The sequence below is a fragment of the Arachis hypogaea genome, chromosome 6 (genome assembly GCF_003086295.3).
Source record: "Arachis hypogaea cultivar Tifrunner chromosome 6, arahy.Tifrunner.gnm2.J5K5, whole genome shotgun sequence".
In the NCBI taxonomy this organism is placed as follows: domain Eukaryota; kingdom Viridiplantae; phylum Streptophyta; class Magnoliopsida; order Fabales; family Fabaceae; genus Arachis; species Arachis hypogaea.
Window position 1 is genome coordinate 75,149,743 of NC_092041.1, and position 21,729 is coordinate 75,171,471.

Sequence of the window (21,729 nt, forward strand, 5' to 3'; positions counted from 1 at the left end):
TTACAACCTAGCGTTCAACTCCAAAAACAGCCCAGGCATGTGAGAAGCTTAAGTCTCAGCCCCAGCATACACCAAGTGGGCCCTAGAAGTGGATTTATGTACTATCCATCCTAGTTTACTCATTTTCTGTAAACCTAGGTTACTAGTTTAGTATTTAAACAACTTTTAGAGATTTATTTTGTATCTCATGACATTTTTAGATCTGAATTTTATACTCTTTGACGGCATGAATCTCTAAACTCCATTGTTGGGGGTGAGGAGCTCTGCAGCGTCTCGATGAATTAATGCAATTATTTCTGTTTTTCATTCAAATATGCTTGTTCCTATCTAAGATGTTCATTCACGCTTCACTATGAAGAAGGTGATGATCCATGACACTCATCACCTTCCTCAATCCATGAACGTGTGCCTGACAACCACCTCCGTTCTACATTAGATTGAATGAGTATCTCTTAGATTCCTTAATCAGAATATTTGTGGTATAAGCTAGAATTGTTGGCTGCATTCATGAGGATCCGGAAAGTCTAAACCTTGTCTGTGGTATTCTGAGTAGGATTTTGGGATTGGATGACTGTGACGAACTTCAAACTCGCGAGTGTTGGGCGTAGTGATAGACGCAAAGGGATCAATGGATCTTATTCCGACATGATCAAGAACCAACAGATGATTAGCCGTGCTGTGACAGAGCATTTGGACCATTTTCACTGAGAGGATGGGAAGTAGCCATTGACAACGGTGACACCCTACATACAGCTTGCCATGGAAGGAGCCTTGCATTTATGAAAGTGAGGAAGGATTATGTTACAGAAATTTAGAAGACAAAGCATCTCCAAAACTCCAACATATTCTCCATTATTGAGTAACAATTATTTATTTTATGCCCTTTCACTTTTTACAATTGAACTTGAAAAACACTGTTGTTGGTATCCTGACTAAGAATAATAAGATAACCATAACTTGCTTCAAACCAACAATCTCCGTGGGATTTGACCCTTACTCATGTAAGGTATTACTTGGACGACCCAATACACTTGCTGGTTAGTTGTGCGGATTGCAAAAGTATGATTGCAATTTTCGTGCACCATTGCTCAGATTAGGTAATTTTCTTTTCAAAATTTTTTTTTCAAAAATCTTTCAAAAAATTTTTTATTCTTCTTTTTCGTTTTTCCAAATATAACTTTCGAAAAATAAAAAAATCATAAAATCATAAAAATCAAAAAAATATTTTGTGTTTCTTGTTTGAGTCTAGAGTCAATTTTTAAGTTTGGTGTCAATTGCATGTTTTAAAAACTTTTGCATTTTTCGAAAATTCATACATGTGTTCTTCATGATCTTCAAGTTGTTCTTGGTAAGTCTTCTTATTTGATCTTCATATTTTCTTGTTTTATGTCTTTTGTTGTTTTTCATTTGCATTTTTGCATTCATAGTGTCTAAGCATTAAAAATTTCTAAGTTTGGTGTCTTGCATGTTTTTCTTTTCCTGAAAATTTTCAAAAAAAAAGTTGATGTTCATCTTGATCTTCAAAGTGTTCTTGGTGTTCATCTTGACATTCATAGTGTTCTTGCATGCATCATTGGTTTTGATCCAAAATTTTCATGTGTTGGGTCATATTTGTGTTTTTCTCTCTCCTCATTAAAAAATTCAAAAATAAAAAATATCTTTCCCTTATTTTACTCAAAAATTCGAAATTTTTGGGTTGACTTAGTAAAAAATTATTAAAATAAGTTGTTTCTTGTTAGTCAAGTCAAGATTTCAATTTTAAAAATCTTATCTTTTCAAAATCTTTTTCAAAAATCAAATCTTTTTTATTTTTCTTTTATGAGTTTCGAAAATTTAAAAAAATATTTTTCAAAATATTTTTCTTAATTTCATTTCAAATTTTCGAAAACTTTGCTAACAATTAATATGATTGATTCAAAAATTTGAAGTTTGTTACTTTCTTGTTAAGAAAGGTTTAATCTTTAAATTCTAGAATCATATCTTTTAGTTTCTTGTTAGTCAAGTAATCAATTTTAATTTTAAAAAAAATCAATTCTTTTTCAAAATATCTTTTCTATCATATATTTTTCAAAATTGTATCTTTTTCAAAAATGTGATTTTAAAATATCTTTTCTAACTTCTTATCTTTTCAAAATTGATTTTCAACTAACTAATTGACTTTTGTTTGTTTCTTATCTTTTTCAAAACCACCTAACTACTTTTCTCTCTAAATTTTCGAAAAACATCTCCCTCTTTTTGAAAATTCTTTTAATTAATTAATTGTTTCAAATTTTAATTTTAATTTTATTTCTTCTCTTAATTTTTGAAAATCACTAACCCTTTTTCAAAATTTATTTTCGAAATTCTCCCTCTTTCATCTTCTTCTATCTATTTATTTATCTACTAACACTTCTCTTCATCTCAAGAATTCGAACCTATCTTCCCCCTTGTGTTTGGATTCTTAACTCCTTTCTTTCTTCTATTTCTTTTCTTCTTCTACTAACATATAGGAATCTCTATACTGTGACATAGAGGATTCCTCTTCCTTTTCCGTTCTCTTCTCTTTCATATGAGCAGGAACAAGGAAAAAGACATTCTTGTTGAAGCTGATCCTGAACCTGAAAGGACTCTGAAGAGGAAACTAAGAGAAGCTAAATTACAACAAGCCAAAGACAACCTTACTGAAATTTTCGAACAAGAAAAGGATATGGCAGCCGAACCCAACAACAATAATGCAAGGAGGATGCTTGGTGATTATACTAGACCTACTTCCAAGTTTGACGGAAGAAGCATCTCAACTAAAACCTCAACTAGTTGCTCTAATGCAACAGAACTGCAAATTCCATGGACTTCCATCAGAAGATCCCTATCAGTTTTTAACTGAATTTTTGTAGATCTGTGAGACTGTTAAGACTAATGGAGTAGATCTTGAAGTCTACAGGCTCATGCTTTTCCCTTTTACTGTAAGAGACAGAGCTAGAACATGGTTGGACTCACAACCTAAAGATAGCCTGAACTCTTGGGATAAGCTGGTCACGGCCTTCTTGGATAAGTTCTTTCCTCCTCAAAAGTTGAGCAAGCTTAGAGTGGATGTTCAAACCTTCAAACAAAAAGAAGGTGAATCCCTCTATGAAGCTTGGGAAAGATACAAGCAGATGACCAAAAGGTGTCCTTCTGACATGCTTTCAGAGTGGACTATTTTGGATATATTCTATTATGGTCTATCTGAATTCTCTAAGATGTCACTGGACCTTTCTGCAGGTGGATCCATTCACCTAAAGAAAATGCCTGCAGAAGCTCAAGAACTTATTGACATGGTTGCAAATAACCAATTCATGTACACTTATGAGAGGAATTCCGTAAATAATGGGACGCCTCAGAGGAAGGGAGTTCTTGAAATAGATGCTTTGAATGCCATATTGGCTCAAAAAAACATGTTAACTCAGCAAGTCAACATGATTTCTCAAAGTCTGAATGGATGGCAAAATGCATCCAACAGTACTAAAGAGGCATCTTCTGAAGAAGAAGCTTATGATCCTGAAAACCCTGCAATGGCAGAGGTAAATTACATGGGTAAACCTTATGGAAACACCTATAATTCATCATGGAGAAATCATCCAAATTTCTCATGGAAGGATCAACAAAAGCCTCAACAAGGCTTTAATAATGGTGGAAGAAATAGGCTCAGCAATAACAAGCCTTTTCCATCATCTTCTCAGCAACAGACAGAGAATTCTGAGCAGAGCACCTCTAAGTTAGCAAACATAGTCTCTGATCTGTCTAAAGCCACTATAAGTTTCATGAGTGAAACAAGGTCCTCCATCAGAAATTTGGAGGTACAAGTGGGCCAATTAAGTAAGAAAGTCACTGAAACTCCTCCTAGTACTTTCCTAAGCAATACTGAAGAAAATCCAAAAAGAGAGTGCAAGACCATTGATATTGTCAATATGGCCGAATCCAAGGAGGAAGGGGAGGACGTGAATCTCAATGAGAAAGACCTCATGGGACGTCTCCCAGACAAGAAGGAGTTCCTTATTGAGGACCTAAAGGAATCTGAGGCTCATACAGAGACCATAGAGATCCCATCAAACCTCCTTCTGCCATTCATGAGCTCTGAAGACTATTCTTTCTCTGAAGAGGATGAAGATATAACTGGAGAGCAAGTTGCTCAATATCTGGGAGCTATCATGAAGCTGAATGCCAAGTTATTTGGTAATGAGACTTGGGAAGATGAACCTCCCTTGCTCATTAGTGAACTAGATATGAGGGTTCAGCAAGCTCTACCGCAAAAGAAACAGGACACTGGTAAATTCTTAATATCCTGTACCATAGGCACCAGGACCTTTGAGAATGCTCTTTGTGACCTGGGGTTAGGGATAAATCTTATGCCACTCTCTGTAATGGAGAAGCTGGGGATCATTGAGGTACAGCCTGCCACACTCTCATTACAGATGGCAAACAAGTCAGTAAGATAAGCTTATGAATTAGTAGAGGACGTGTTAGTAAAGGTTAAAGGCCTTTACATCCATGCTGATTTCATAATCTTAGACACTAGGAAGGAGGATGATGAATGCATCATCCTTGGAAGACCCTTCCTAGCCACAGTAGGAGCTGTGATTGATGTTGATAGAAGAGAGCTAGTCCTTCAATTAAATGGGGACTACCTTATATTTAAAGCTCAAGGATCTTCTTCTGCAACCATGGAGAGGAAGCATGAAAAGCTTCTCTCAATACAGAGTCAAACAAAGCCCCCACAATCAAACTCTAAGTTTGGTGTTGAACCCCCACATTCAAACTCTATGTTTGGTGTTGGGAGTCTACAACATTGACCTGATCACCTGTGAGGCTCCATGAGAGCCCACTGTCAAGCTATTGACATTAAAGAAGCGCTTTTTGGGAGGCAACCCAACTTTTATTTATCTGATTTTATTTTTATTTTTATTGTTCTTTTATGTTTTATTAGGTTCATGATCATATGGAGTCACAAAACAAATACTAAAATTTAAAAAAAAGAATCAAAAATAGCAGAAGAAACAACACACCTTGGAGGAAGGGCTTACTGGTGTTTAAACGCCAGTAAGGAGCATCTGGCTGGCGTTCAATGCCAGAACAGAGCATGGATCTGGCATTGAACGCCATAAACATGCAGCAATCTGGCGTTTAAACGCCAGGATTGCACACTGAGGGAAGCTAGCGTTCAACACCAGAAACATGCTACAAACTGGAGTTGAACGCCCAAAACATGCATGGACCTGGCGTTTAACGCCAGAAACAAGCATCAATCTGGCGTTAAACGCCAGGATTGTATGAAAAGGGCGTTTTACATGCCTCATTGGTGCAGGGATGTAAATCCTTGACACCTCAGGATCTGTAGACCCCACAGGATAATCTCAGGATCTGTGGACCCCACAGGATCCCCACCTACCTCAACTTACCTTCTCTCTTCTTCACACACTTCAATCTCTCTTCCCCATCACCTCTTCACCAATCACATCCATCCACTCTTCCCCATAAACCCCACCAACCTTCAAAATTCAAAATCACTTTCCCACCCAAACCCACCCAATATGGCCGAACCTTAACCCCTCTCCCCTCACTATATAAACCTCTCTATCCCTCTTCATTTTTACACAACACAACCTTCTCTTCTCCCCCTTGGCCGAATACACATCTCTCCCTCTCCTCCATTTTCTTCTTCTTCTTCGTCTTCTTCTTTTCTTTTCTTTCTTCTCTTGCTCGAGGGCGAGCAATATTCTAAGTTTGGTGTGGTAAAAGCATAGCTTTTTTGTTTTTCCATAACCACTTATGGCACCTAAGGCCAGAGAAACCTCTAGAAAAGGAAAAGGGAAGACAAAAGCTTCCACCTCCGAGTCATGGGAGATGGAGAGATTTATCTCAAAGTTCCATCAACACCACTTCTATGATGTTGTGGCCAAGAGAAGGTGATCCCTGAGGTCCCTTTCAAGCTCAAGAAAAATGAGTATCCGGAGATCCGACATGAGATCCAAAGAAGAGGTTGAGAAGTTCTTACCAACCCCATTCAACAAGTCAGAATCTTAATGGTTCAAGAGTTCTATGCCAATGCATGGATCACTAGGAACCATGATCAAAGTGTGAACCCGAATCCAAAGAATTATCTTACAATGGTTCGGGGGAAATACTTAGATTTCAGTCCGGAAAATGTGAGGTTGGCGTTCAACTTGCCTATGATGCAAGAAGATGCACGCCCCTACACTAGAAGGGTCAACTTTGATCAAAGGTTGGACCAAGTCCTTATGGACATATGTGTGGAAGGAGCTCAATGAAAAAGAGACTCAAGAGGCAAACTAGTTCAATTAAGAAGACTGGATCTTAAGCCTGTGGCTAGAGGATGGTTGGAGTTCATCCAACGCTCCATCATCCCCACTAGCAACCGATCTGAAGTTACTGTGAATCGGGCCATCATGATCCATAGCATCATGATTGGATAGGAAGTAGAAGTTCATGAAGTCATCTCTCTTGAATTCTACAAAATAGCCGAAAATTCCTCCACCATGGCAAGGCTAGCTTTTCCTCATCTTATTTGCCATCTATGGTACTCAGCTGGAGTTATCATAGAAGGAGACATCCTCATTGAAGAGGATAAGCCCATCATTAAGAAGAGCATGGAGCAAACAAGAGAGCCCCCTCATGGATCCCAAGAGACACATGAGGAAGCTCATCACCAAGGAATCCCGGAGATGCCTCAAGGGATGCACTTTCCTCCCAACAACTATTGGGAACAACTCAACACTTCTCTAGAAGACTTGAGTTACAACATGGATCAATTAAGGGTGGAACATCAAGAGGACTCCATCATTCTCCATGAGATTAGAGAAGATCAAAGAGCAATGAGGGAGGAGCAACAAAGGCAAGGAAGAGACATAGAAGAGCTCAAGGACAGCATTGGTCCATCAAGAAGAAGACGCCACCATTACTAAGGTGGACTCATTCCTTGTTCTTATTTCTCTGTTTTTCGGTTTTTATGCTATATGTTTGTCTATGTTTATGTCTTTACTACATGATCATTAGTATTTAGCAACTATGTCTTAAGGCTATGAATAATTCCATGAATCCTTCACCTTTCTTAAATGAAAAATGTTTTTAATACAAAAGAACAAGAAGTACATGAGTTTCGAATTCATCCCTGAAATTAGTTTAATTATATTGATGTGGTGACAATACTTTTTGTTTTCTGACTGAATGCTTGAACAGTGCATATTTTTTATCTTGTTGTTTATGAATGTTAAAATTGTTGGCTCTTGAAAGAATGATGAACAAGAGAAATGTTATTGATGATCTGAAAAATCATAAAATTGATTCTTGAAGCAAGAAAAAGCAGTGAAGAACAAAGCTTGCGGAAAAAAAGTGGCAAAAAAATATGAAAATATGAAAGAAAAAGAAAAAGCAAGCAGAAAAAGCCAATAGCCCTTAAAACCAAAAGACAAGGGTAAAAAGGATCCAAGACTTTGAGCATCAATGGATAGGAGGGCCCAAGGAAATGAAATCCAGGCCTAAGCAGCTAAATCAAGCTGTCCCTAACCATGTGCTTGTGGCATGCAGGTCCAAGTGAAAAGCTTGAGACTGAGTGGTTAAAGTCGTGATCCAAAGCAAAAAGAGTGTGCTTAAGAGCTCTGGACACCTCTAACTGGGAACTTTAGCAAAACTGAGTCACAATCTGAAAAGGTTCACCCAGTCATGTGTCTATGGCATTTATGCATCCGGTGGTAATACTGGAAAATAAAGTGCTTAGAGCCACGACCAAGACTCATAAAAGTAGCTGTGTTCAAGAATCAACATACTTAACTAGGAGAATCAATTAACACTATCTGAACTCTGAGTTCCTATAAAAGCCAATCATTCAGAACTTCAAAGGAAAAAGTGAGATGCCAAAACTGTTCAGAAGCAAAAAGCTACAAGTCCCGCTCATCTAATTAGAACTAATCTTCATTGATATTTTGATATTTATAGTATATTCTCTTCTTTTTATCCTATTTGATTTTCAGTTGCTTGGGGACAAGAACAATTTAAGTTTGGTGTTGTGATGAGCGGATAATTTATACGCTTTTTGGCATTGTTTTTATATAGTTTTTAGTAGGATCTAGCTACTTTTAGGGATGTTTTCATTAGTTTTAATGCTAAATTCACATTTCTGGACTTTACTATGAGTTTGTGTGTTTTTTTGTGATTTTAGGTATTTTCTGGCTGAAATTGAGGGACCTGAGCAAAACTCTGATAAGAAGGCTGACAAAGGACTGTTGATGCTGTTGGATTCTGACCTCCCTGCACTCAAAATGGATTTTCTAGAGCTACGGAACTAAAAATGGCGCGCTCTCAATAACGTTGGAAAGTAGACATCCAGAGCTTTCCAGAAATATATAATAGTCCATACTTTATTTGAGATTAGATGACGCAAACTGGCGCTCAACGCCAATTCCATGCTGCATTCTGGAATCAAATGCCAGAAACACGTCACGAACCAGAGTTAAATGCCAAAAACACGTTACAACTTGGTGTTTAACTCCAAGAGAAGCCTCTACACGTGTAAAGCTCAAGCTCAGCCCAAGCACACACCAAGTGGGCCCCGGAAGTGGTTTTCTGCATCAATTACTTAATTCTGTAAACCCTAGTAGCTAGTCTAGTATAAATAGGACATTTTACTATTGTACTAGGTGTCTTTGATTGTATAGTCTCTTGACCATTCGGTCTTTTGATCATTCATGGGGGCTGGCCATTCGGCCATGCCTGAACCTTCATCACTTATGTATTTTCAACGGTGGAGTTTCTACACACCATAGATTAAGGTGTGGAGCTCTGCTGTACCTCAAGTTTTAATGCAAAGTACCATTATTTTCTATTCAATTCAAGCTTATTCTTATTCTATGATATTCGTTGCACTTCAACATGACGAATGTGATGATCCGTGACACTCATCATCATTCTCACCTATGAACGCGTGATTGACAACCACTTCCGTTCTACCTTAGACCGAGCGCATATCTCTTGGATAACTCAATCAGAATCTTCGTGGTATAAGCTAGAATTGATGGCGGCATTCAGGAGAATCCGGAAAGTCTAAACCTTGTCTGTGGTATTCCGAGTAGGATTCAGGGATTGAATGACTGTGACGAGCTTCAAACTCGCGATTGTTGGGCGTGATGACAAACGCAAAAGAATCAATGGATTCTATTCCGGCATGATCGAGAACCGACAGATGATTAGTCGTGCTGTGACAAGAGCATTTGGACCTTTTTCACTGAGAGGATGGGAAGTATCCATTGACAATGGTGATGCCCTACATACAGCTTGCCATGGAAAGGAGTAAGAAGGATTTGATGAAAACAGTAGGAAAGCAGAGATTCAAAAGGAACACAGCATCTCCATACACTTATCTGAAATTCCCACCATTGAATTACATGAGTAACTCTATCTTTATTTTATCCTTTATTTTATTATTATTTTCGAAAAACCATTATAACCATTTGAATCCGCCTGACTGAGATTTACAAGATGACCATAGTTTGCTTTATACCAACAATCTCCGTGGGATCGACCCTTACTCACGTAAGGTATTACTTGGACGACCCAGTGCACTTGCTGGTTAGTTGTGCAAAGTTGTGACAAAGTGTGATTCACGTTTGAGAGCGCTACCAAATCTTTGGCGCCATTGTTGATGATCACAATTTCGTGCACCAGTATTCAAGTTGTTCTTGTTTCTTTTCTTTGTTTGATCTACAAATTTTTAAGTTTTGTGTCTTTTGGTATTTTTCTTTCTAATTTTCAAAAAACTAGTGTCTTTGATCTAAAAATTTTAAGTTTGTTGTATTTTAGTTGTTTTTCTCTTTCTTCATTAATTCGAAAAAAATAAAAAAATATATCTCCTTTATCTTTATTCAAAATTTCGAAAATCTTGACTATCTTTTCTTATCTTTTAAAAAAAATTTTATGTTTGGTTTTTCTTGTTAGTAAAGGTAAATTTTAAATTTCAAATATTATCTTTTTCAAATATTCATATCTTTTTAATTTAAAAACTTTTCTATCTCACTACTAGAAAACTAGTTATTACAGATAGATATTTCCGATGGATTTTATCCCAATGAAATACAGATGGAATTTCAGAGGAATTTTTTGTCGTAAAATAAAAAAATGAATTAGCATAAATTACAGATGAAAAAGAGAATCCTTCGATAATTATGTTGGAAAAATCAATTTTTTTCGTGGGAAATAGTTACAGACGGAAAATTCGTCTGTAATTAAATGGACAAAAATGCCACGTTTTATTAAATTATTACAGACAAATTTTCTGTCTGTAATTTAAATTATTTTGTCGAAAGAGGTGAAAATAAGGGTATGAAAATCACGTTCACCTCGACGGCGCCTTCATTTTACAAAACACCCCATCCTTCATCGACGCCACTTCTCACAGATTCGCTCCTAAACCTTCATCATCGGCGCCTTTCGCCCCTTCACTGCCGTTCCCGAAGCTCCATCACACCCCTTTTCTAATCTCTCCATCACACCCCTTCCCCAATCTCTCTCTTTTAGTTTTGATGCCAGTGAATTTTGCTACCTTTTCCACGCCGTTTTCTGTCACTGCTCGCTAAAGCTCGTCAGCGTCATCGCCGCCGCTTCTACCTATTCTTCTTATCGCCGTTGTTTTAGGTAGGTTCCGTCGTTCCTTCAGATTACATTAATTTTCTTGCAATTGTATCTGTTCTATTCTCAAAACAAATTTAGGCTTTTATTACAGTGACAGATATGGCAAGCTTTCTGTGAATGAACTCCCTTCATTCTTCTCTTCTTTGTTTCTTCACTATGACTGTGTAACCCTTTCTAGTCTCTGCCATTTATTCAATACATAATTTCAGAGATATATATAATTCAAAAAGTAATTATTTTCTTGCTTGGATGGATTCTACTTGATCTTATTGTTTCCATAGTTATTTGAAGGGTTAAAGCTTTTTCTCTCTCTAACATTCTTCTTCGGGTGAGTAGCATGACAAGGATTTCATAAAGTTAAGTTTACAATATAGTACACTATTAACAAATATAGTGGCAAGATGCGTTTGAATTATGAAAGAAGTAGTAACTTCAAATTGTTTGTAGGTGATGGGATTGTGTTGCATTGCCAGATGATATTGATTCTTCAGATGAAGATTCATTCAGGATGCAAATAAAAGAATTGGCATTCAAGGAGAGAGTTCTTCAGATGTATAATTGTGCATGACACAAAATTATGTTTTTGCTGATTTGATGCCATACCTGATTTTCTGCTTATTGATTAATATTTCAGTCTCTCCAACTTCTTAAGAAAGCTATATTTGACAAAGAGTGTGAGCCATGTATCCTTACAAATTCTTTTATTGATACACTCATTCATGCATATGATGAAGACTATTTCATCATGTGGAGACTTATCTTGAATTCCTTGACAATTTCTAGTATTCTCCCTTGATATCTGTGGACACATCATTGGCATGTTTGAACAGAATAATCTGTAAGAGTTTTTTGTATTGTGCTTTATTCTGTTTAGCGATATATTGTTATTTCTATTTCTATTTCTGTTAGCAAAATGCTTGAATATCATGATATGGCCGTTTTTTGTATTGTGCTTTATTCTGTTTAGCGATATATTGTTATTTCTATTTCTATTAGCAAAATGCTTGAATATCACGATATGGCTGTCAAAGAGGACTAGACGTGATAATTGAAACTGAAATTGAAATTTTAGATTGAACTGAACTATGTATTAATCCTTGGTTTATATATTCCAGTGATTTGGTTGTAGCTTCTCCTGTGGAGGATTACTTTTTATACATTGATGATCTAAAAAATTCTGATAAGGTTAGAATTTTGTTCAAATTACTTTTCTACTTTATCTCCAAAGAAAGAAACTCTTTTGAGTCGATTCCTTTCCTCATCATTGTTAATGGTAGGAAGAAGCTGTGAAAATTACACAACCAAATTTAGATGCTCTTAGTGAAGACTATTCTGTTTGTTGCCAAGGTAATGAATGAATCACATTTAGTGTTAGCCTACTGGTTATTGAAATTATGTAGTTTTATTTTTAATTATACCTAAATCCTTTTAAATTTTACTGTAGAAACTGCTTTTTTTTCTTTGCAAAGTTGCATGAACCATTCCTGTAGTCCTAATGCCAAATCCTTCAAGAAAGACGAGGTATGTTTTGAACTGAGTCAATCGATACTTGGTTTAATTTGATTCTGCAAAGATATGACTATCTTTGTAGTCTTAATCTTTTTGTATGCAGGATAGGGATGGCCAAGCAACCATAATCGCAGTAAGGCCGATTCGAAAAGGAGAAGAGGTTGGTTTGTAACTTTTTACCATTATCTACAATTTACCAAGAATTCTTCCAAACTAAATGAATTTACTGAGGAATTTGGTTTTACAGCGCATAAGGAATCTTGTGATTTTTTCACCAATGTGCCACCTTTTTCAAAACTTATTGCCAAAATATCACTCTTTTGAAACTAATTACTCAAGTGTCACCCTGAATATTACTATAAACAATCATAATTAAAAATGAAATAGCAAATCAGTTGTGACTGTGGTAAAAAGATGGCATCTAAGTAATTAGTTACAAAAAGATGACATTTTGATAATAAGGTCTGAAAAAGGTGAGACTTCGGTAAAAAGGCCAAATCTCACCATACTATATAATATTTCCAAATAGATAACTATTAACATTTAGTATTTTGATAGCAATAGGTTTCAGCATGTATGTTGACTGGAGAATGGCTTTGGTAGCTTGGGCTGTGATGCCTTGCCATTTCACAGGCGGTCTCATTCAAGCAAAGTCTGCCAAAGGCTTTTCAGATGACTATACTGCTTCCCATTTTGAGCTTGTTGCTCTTGCATCTGAGTCTTCCGCCAATATAAGGACTATAGCGTCATTTTGCCATGAAGAACATGTAATCATGAAAGCAAAGACATCTCAGGAAATTCCAATGAGAAAGTACAGGTTGGTTTCAGTGCTGTCGATTCTGATTACGACTCCACATTTTCCCATTTTTTCACAAATGAATGCTTATGTTTAGTGCTTCCCAACTATAATGTCATTGCCACGTTACAAGTTGGTTTCAAATGATATGATTTCAAGACCTAAACTAGTAAAACTCGCAGGTAGCTGGAGAGTTCGAAAACCTTGTTCGCCTAGATTTTGATCGATTTCAATGCTTAATGCTTCATATGCAAATTCGGTGTTGTATTGTGCACATTAGTTTGTTCCCTTCAAGTTATATTGTCTTTCTTTTCTCTATCATTATATTTTTGTTTTTGTCTTCTGCTGTGGATGTTGTTTTGACCTAACTTTTTATGTTTATATTTTGATGTTGTCTAAGATACTTGCAATTTCTGCTATTCCCTTAACAATGTCAGCATGACTTCTTTTTGGGTCTGGTATTAGCACCATCATAGTCTCCATTAGTGGAACGGTGAGTCAATTTCTTTTTTGATTCATTTGTGTTGGGTCATTTGATTGTATTGATTACAAATCTATGTAATTATGTCGATATTTTCTTGTTTCAAGTTAATGCACTGTTGTTCATAAGTATACTAATCATTAATTAAGAAACATGCTAAGTTGTGTAGAGTACTTACTCTCTAGCATAAGTATACTAATCATAAGTATACTATTGTTCAAGTTAATGCACTACCGTTCAAGTATACTAATCATAAGTATATTTAAGTTGCATCTAACAGAAGCTACTACGAGCGTGGGCGTATGTAGTAACTACCTCCTTCAACTTGCAGCACCCGACCCGGATATGTCGGATCCAGTTATTAAGGCTCAGATCGCCAACCATCCCCACTATCTCGATTTGCTCTCTGCTTACGTTCAATGTCAAAAGTTTCATTCAATTCCTTCCTATCTATTGTTTTTTTTTTCTAAGAAGATGAGCTATGTTGTTATTTATATTTTTTACTATAAAAATAAGCCACCTTCACCCAATAATTAATGAGTTATAACTAAATAAGTTCACTCGCTTATAATTCTTTTCTTTATAACCAAATTAGTTACAGCTCATTGTTTCCTATATCTAAAGCAATATAATTAAAGGATAAGTTACAGAAAGAAAATAATAGCATAAGTAGTTATTCTTAGAAGGGTGTCTATGTATAAGGAATTTTAATCTTTTGTTTTTTGTTAAAAACTATGCTCAATCCTCATCATAACACAAGTTTTGGATTCTACTAATTTTCTGTTGTTGCAGTGAATAAGCAGTTAAATGATAAAGAGAGAGTTGCTGCTGCCTTGGAGAATCCTTTGATTTTTGCTTATTATACAAAACAAGTAACTTCAAATGTAGACATTCACGCCAAAAATAAGAGTAAACTTGCACCAAGAGATTTTTAAAAATTAGTAATTAGTAATTAATTAGTTAGTAATTAGTAATTAGTAATCTTAATATATAAGCAGAGTATGTGTTAATTAAATATATAATATAACAGGTGTATGTCGTGCATAGCGATTATTATTATTAGGATCAGTAATAGCATACTTAAAATGTTGGGAATGACAAATTAGATGCCACATTATCTTATCTGAATAATTATTTTGGTATATATTTCATTAAATCATTATATGGTATTTCATAACATGTGGTTTTTGAAACAGATAATGTCATCATGGGCTGGCTACAAAATATATCCGAAGAAGAATAAAAGGAGGAACAAAAATGCAAAGTTTTCTTGTGAAGAAAGCAGTGATTATGAAGAAGAAGCAGCAGAAAGAGCAAGTGAAGTAAATTTTGCAGATGAGATAAGTGGAATTAACACAGGACCTCCTTCCCCAACTTCATCTATTAATTATTAGAGCAGCGAAAATTGTTCAAATAAGTTAGGAAATTGAATAGAAGTTGCTTGCAACATAGGTCTTTTAATTTACTAGTATGAGAAAAATCATTTAGATCCCTTTGGATACCCATTAACAACTTTTAATTTACTCAATACACTTTTGTTGATGTATGTTTGTTACTTATTATTATAATTGATGTACCAATACACTTTGTTTATATTTTGAATTATATTGATTTGCTTGTTTATAGTACTTTTCTTTTAGTTCGATAATATGATGAATTTGTTTATTTTTTGAAATATTATAAATATTTGAATACAAATTAGATAAAAATTTGTATTAAATTTATTTTGTATGAAAACAAGTTTATTTTGCAATGGAAAAATCTAAAAAAAATATTTTACCTTACTGACAGATTTACAGACGAATTTTCTATCTGTAATCAGAGTGTGAGATGATTTTTCAAGGTTCAAATTACAGAAGAAAAATCTATCGAAAAATCTGTCTGTAATTACAGACGAAAAATCCGTCTGAAAATTAGTCTGTAATTACAGAAGGAAAATTTGTCTATAATTATCGACGGAAAATCCATCGGAAATTTCGTCGTCTTCGGGAAATGGAGGGAGAATTTACAGAGGAAAAATCCGTCGGTAACTGGTAAAAATATGTCGGTAATTTTCCGATGGAAAAAAATCCGTTGGTAAATAATTTCCGACGGGGCTTTTACAGAAGGACAAAATCCGTCGGTAACAAAAAATCCGTCTGTATTAAAGACTAAATCTGTTTGTAAATCTATCTATACTAATCCATTTTCTAGTTGTGTCTTATCTTCTTTTAAATTTTAATTTCAAATCTTTTTAAATCTTTACTATCTTTTCAAATCTTTTCATATCTTACTTTTCTATCTTATCTTTCTTTTAATTTTTAAAATCTCAAATCTTTTTAAATCTTTTCAAATTTGATTTTCAAATCTTTTTAGTTTAAATCCTATCTTTTGAAAAAGAAAAATTTAAGAGAGATTTTAAATCTTCGTGTCTTTCTCTTTTAATTTTAAAAATTACCTGACTTACCTTCTTTCTTTTACTCAAAACTTTTTCAATTTCAAATCTTTCTTTTTGCTTTTTTTGAAAATCACCTTTCAATTTTCAATTTCTTTTAGTTAATTTGCTTTTAATTTCCTTCTTGTTTTTCGAATTCAATAAACAAATAAAATAAAAACAAAAATATTTTAACTCTAGTTTCTCTTTTTATCTCTTAAAATTCGAATTTTTCTACTCCCTCTATTCGAATTCTTCTTCTCACTCCTCTACCCTCATTCTTCTTTCTTCTTCACATCTCACTGGGAGTTCTCTATACTTTGACATAGAAACTTCCATTCTCTTTCTTTCTTGTTTTTCTTTTTCTTATTTATGAGCAGGAACAGAGATAAAGAATCTCTTTTTGATCCTGATCCTAAACCTGAGAGGACCCTAAGGAGGTGTTTACAACAAGTTAAAGCACAACACTACGGAGAAAACCTCATAGAGCTTTTCGAACAAGAAGCTGAAAGTACAAACATGGCAGGCAATCTGAATGATGGAAGAGATGCAAGGAAGGTTCTTGGTGACTTCACTGCACCTACTTCTGACTTCTATGGAAGAAGCATCTCCATACCTGCCATTACAGCAAACAACTTTGAGTTTAAGCCTCAGTTAGTCTCTCTAATGCAACATAATTGCAAATTTCATGGACTTCCACAGGAAGATCCACATCAATTCCTATCTGAATTCTTGCAAATTTATGATATTGTTAAGACCAATGGAGTGGATCCTGAGGTCTACAGGCTTATGCTTTTCCCTTTTCCTGTTAGAGATAGAACTAGGATATGGTTGGATTCTCAATCCAAAGAAAGCCAAGTTCTTTCCACCTCAGGAGATGAGAAAGCTCAGAGTGGAAGTTCAAATCTTCAGACAACAAGAGAGTGCATCCTTCTATGAGGCATGGAAAAGATACAAGCAACTGATCAAGAGATTTCTTCCTGAAATGCTCTCAGAATGGACAATCCTAGGTAGCTTCTATGATGGTCTATCTGAGATGTGCAAGATGTCCTTAGACTATTCTACTGGTGGATCACTCCACTTGAAAAAAATCCCTGAAGAGGCATAGGAACTCATTGAAATGGTTGCAAACAACCAATTCATGTACACTTCTGAGAGAAACCCTATGAACAATGGGGTAGCTCAGAAGAAAGAAGTCTTGGAAGTTGACACTCTGAATACCATATTGGCTCAAAACAAGATCTTGACCCAACAGGTCAATATGATCTCTCAGTATTTGACCAGAATGCAACCTGTAGATGGCAGCATTGAAGACACCTCCTATGAAGGATATGCTTATGATCCAGATCAACCCATAATAGAGGAGGTGAATTACATGGGGGAACCCTATGGAAACACCTATAACTCCTCATGGAGGAATCATCCTAACTTCTCATGGAAGGATCAACAAAAGCCTCAGCAAGGCTTCAACAATAATCAAGGTGGAAGAAACCAGAATAGGCTTAACAGTAATAAACAATTCCCATCTTTTCAGCAATATATGGAGACTTCTAAGCAGAGCCTCTCTGACTTAACAACCATAGTCTCTGAATTCTCTAAGACCACTCATAGTTTCATAACAGAAACTAGGTCCTTCATAAAAAATCTGGAGGTAGAAGTTGGTCAGCTGAGTAAGAGAATCCCTAAGAACCCTCCTAACACTCTCCCAAGTAACACTCAAGTAAACCCAAGGGAAGAGTGCAAGCCCATCACTGTAGACATTGAGGCTGCATTTGAAGGGGATGCTCTGGAATTGAACGCCAGTAATGGAGTCCCTACTGGGTGTTCAATGCCCAAAGAAGAGCCATCCCTTGAGTTGAACGCTAGTAAGGGAGTCCTTACTAGGCGTTCAATGCCCAAAGTGGCACAATAGCTGGTGTTGAACGCCAGTAATGGGGTAGCTGGGCATTCAACGCCCACTAAAAACTTTTCTATTGAAGAACTGAAGGCAACTAAGGCTCATGAGGAGACTATAGAAGTTCCATTGAATGCCTTGTTACAAATTATAGATTATGAAGATCACTCATCCTCTGACGAGGAAGAGGAAACTAGGGAAGAGCAAGTTGCTCGTTACCTAGGAATCCTCATGAAGCTAAATGCCAAGTTATTTGGAATAGAGACATTGGAGGAAGAACCTCCAGTGCTCACCAAGGAACTCAATGCCTTGGTTCAAAAGAAACTACCTCAGAAGCTGCCGGATCCCGGACACTTCCTAATTCCTCGCACCATAGGCACCATTACCTTTAAGAAGGCTCTATGTAACCTAGGGTCAAGCATAAACCTCATTTCACTCTCAGTAATGCAGAGACTGAAAATCTTTGAAGTGCAAGCTGCAAGAATCTCACTAGAGATGGCAGACAAGTAATGAAAAAGGCATATGGTTTAGTGGAAGATGTCCTAGTAAAGTTTGAAAACCTTTACATCCCTGCGGACTTTATAATCTTGGATAGTGGGTGGTGCACAAAATTGACTCCATAATATTCACACAGATATACCGGTAAGTGTAACGAGTCATCCAAGTAATACCTAAGTTGAGTGAGGGTCGATCCCACGGAGATTGTTGGCTTGAACAAGCAATGGCTATCTTGTAGATCTTAGTCAGGCGGATAGAAAATATAGTTATTGTGAAAAACGCATAAAAATAGAATAAATAAAGTTACTGGATAGATGTGAAATCAATTATGAGAGAACGATTGAGGCTTCGAAGATGCTTCCTCCTTCTAGATCAACTTTTCTCACTGTCTACTTCAACTTCTAATGATTCATTCTATGGTAGGCTGTAAGTGACTAACGCCAGGTCAGTGGTCATCCAATCTGAATGGGGGTGAAGCTCCAGCAGTCCATTTCCTTGGTGATCCTACTCAAAGCGCCACAGACAAGGTCGGATCTTTCGGATTAGAGAACGCTGCTCCATTGATTCTAGCCTATACCACAAAGGCCCTAATCATCTTGTACCTCGACTGAACTAATGTCTTTAAGTCCCCAACGAAGTCGTGAATTAGCCGTCTAAGAGATGTATAATCAAGCTTGTGGTTCAGTACTATCCCGTCAAGGACTCGTAAGAACCCGTGTAGAATAGGGATGACGGTCAAGTTACACTCCCAATTCATTTGGATGAAGAACGAAGATACATCTTAGAATAGAATCAAGCATAGATTGAAATAGAACAATGATATTATTAATCCATAAGAATCAGCAGAGCTCCTAACCTTAACCTAGAAGGTTAGTGACTCATAGTTTACAATAATGTTCGAAAATATGGTATATGGTCCAGTCTAGTCTCTTGAACAAGGGTGATCCTTATTTATATATATTAATATAATAACTAAGGATTACAGAAATAAGATAAACTAGTCTTGTAATGCGAAAATTCACTTTCCGGACCCACTTAGTGAGTGTTTGGGCTGAGCTTGAGTGAAGTCATGAGCTAGTACCCTTCTTGGGCATTGAACGCCAACTTTGGACTCCTTTTGGGTGTTGGATGCCAGCTGCTCTTTTTTGGGCGTCCAACGCCAGGAAGAGGGTGAAGTGCTGGCGATAAACGCCAGTTTTGGACCTTCATTTCCAGAGCAAAGTATGAACTATTATATATTGCTGGAAAGCCCTGGATGTTATCTTTTTAATACCATTAAGAGCGCGCCATTTGAAATTCAGTAGCTCCAAAAATGCTACTTCGAGTGCACAGAGATCAGAATTCGACAACATCTGCAGTTCTTTCTCTGTCTCCGATTTAGATTTTCCAAAGCTCCTCAATTTCATCCAGAAATTACTTGAAATTATCATAAAACACAACTAACTTAAAGTAGAATCCAAAAATATGAATTTTTCACTAAAACCTATGAATATAATAAAACTTAAACAAAACATAATAAAAACTATATGAAAATGATGCCAAAAAGCGTATAAAATATCCGCTCATCAAAACACCAAACTTAAACTGTTGCTTGTCCTCAAGCAACCAAAAACAAAGTAAGATTAAAATAAGAGAAGGATACAATAAATCTCAGAGTTTTTAATGAAGCTCAGTTTCAATTAGATGAACGCTAGGATGAAGATCCCTAGAGGGCGTTCAATGCCCTAAATAGAGCATGCAGCTGGCATTGAACGCCAGTTAAGGAGCATAAGCTAGGCATTCAAACGCCCACAAGGGGGTAGAGAATTTGAATTTCCTAGCCTCTCAGGACCAGTGGGTCCCACAGAATCTCCACCTACCCCACCTTCTTCTCTCTCTTAATTTCACTCTTTCTCACACACTCTTCCCCATAAACTCTCAACCAATCACATCCATATCTCTTCCCAATACCATCGTAACTACCACCAACCCCCCCACCCACTTCAAATTCAAAATTTTCTACCCAATTCCCCCCTCACATTCGAACCCATTTCCCCCTCTTTTCTCCACCCATTCTCTTATTATACTCTTTTCTTCCATTTTTTCCTCGAGGAAGAGTAAAGCTTTTAAGTTTAGTGTTGGAAAAGCCTTGTTTTTTCTTTCTATTCACACTTATGGCACCCAAAGTCGGAGAATCCTCTAGAAAGAGGAAAGGAAAAGCTATAGCTTTTGCCTCCGAATCTTGGAAAAAGGAGAGATTCCTTACTAAGGCTCATCAATACCACTTCTATGAAGTAGTGGCAAAGAAGAGGGTGATCTCTGAAGTCCCCTTTAGACTAAAAAAGAATGAGTATCTGGAGATCCGACAAGAAATTCGGAGGAGAGGTTGGAAAGTTCTAACCAATCCTATCCTGGAAGTTAGAATCTTGATGGTGCAAGAGTTCTATGCCAATGCATCGGTCACTAAACATCATGATACAAGCGTAAACCCAAGCCCAAAAAATTAGAGCACCATGGTCCGAGGGCGACCCTTAGATTTCAGCACGAAAAGTGTAAGGTTGACACTCCATTTGCCAGTAATGCAAGGAGATCCACATCCTTACACTAGAAGAGTCAATTTTGATCAAAGGCTGGACCAAGTCCTTTCGAACATTCGTGTGGAAGGAGCACAATGGAGAAGGGATGCTCATGGCAAGCCTATCCAACTAAGAAGGCTTGACCTCAAGCCTATAGCTAGAGGATGGTTAGAATTCATCTAACGCTCTATCATCCCTACTAGCAATCAATAAGAAGTGACCATTGACAGAGCTATCATGATTCATTGCATCATACTTGGGAATGAAGTTGAGGTACATGAGGTAATCCCTCAAGAATTGTACAAGAAAGCTGAAAAGCCTTCCACTTTAGCAAGGTTGGCTTTTTCCCACCTTATCTGTCACTTATGCAATTCAACTGGAATTATCATAGAAGGAGACACCCTCATTGATGAAGACAAGCCCATCACTAAAAGAAGGATGGAGCGGTTAGAGAACTGATGAATGAAAATTGTGTGTATGATTTAGAACTTCACAAATGAAATCTCGTTGAAAGTATAGTTTTAAACCAACAAACAATTCTTTCAATCAAACATTTGGTTGTCACAAGTAACAAACCCTAATAAAACTAATAACCGAAGTATTTAAACCTCAGGTCATCTCTCAAGGAATTGCAGGGTAGTGTTCTTGTTATTGGATATGAAGTATGTTTTGGGATTTTGAATAAGAAACAAGAAATGTAAATTGTAAAAAAAATAAACTAACAACTAAGAAAGCTCTTGGCAAGGTATGAGAACTAGAAGTCCTATCCTAGTTATCCTTATCAATTGTGATACCAATTGTTCATTGCTCCACTTAATTAACCTCTAACTATGAAGAAAAGTCAAGTGGATGTCAACTTGAGATCACAAGTCCTAGCCAAATCATCATGAAAGACTAGCTTTAGTGACATGCAAGTCAACTAGCAAC

The 21,729-nt window shown here is 36.4% G+C and overlaps 1 non-coding gene across 1 annotated transcript; it reads right to left on the reverse strand.

The window, feature by feature from the left end:
• Positions 1-3,056: 3,056 nt before the first annotated feature.
• LOC112700421 (small nucleolar RNA R71) lies at positions 3,057-3,164 on the reverse strand. Its single transcript, XR_003153329.1, has one exon. It is a non-coding gene; the product is annotated as a small nucleolar RNA R71 (small nucleolar RNA).
• Between the last annotated feature and the right edge of the window lie 18,565 nt (positions 3,165-21,729).